Here is a 368-nt window from a genome sequence, read left to right as displayed (position 1 = left end):
TAGAAAATCAACAGTAAAACTAGTCACTACTTGTTTGTATCTCACAACCAGCAGCAAGGTGATTGGCTATGATGCATCCAATATTCAATATGTGATGAAACAAGTGTGGAAACAAAGTTTCATGCAAAAATTCCAACCACAGCTATATTAACCAACATACAGCCGAATCAACCAACATGCAAATAACTAAACAAGACAGCAAACAACAAACAGTGAATGCTACATGCATATTTTGAAACCCAAACAGAATGCTTATTCTAAGACACACACTAAACAATACTAAGAACCTTTGACAAGAACCGATAATTCCCGGCAGCGGTGCCAAATTTGATCGAGACCGTACTCGATACAAATAATATAACAATTAA

This window comes from Lupinus angustifolius, chromosome LG09 (assembly GCF_001865875.1).
Source record: "Lupinus angustifolius cultivar Tanjil chromosome LG09, LupAngTanjil_v1.0, whole genome shotgun sequence".
NCBI classification, from domain to species: domain Eukaryota; kingdom Viridiplantae; phylum Streptophyta; class Magnoliopsida; order Fabales; family Fabaceae; genus Lupinus; species Lupinus angustifolius.
This window is presented reverse-complemented; position numbering follows the sequence as displayed.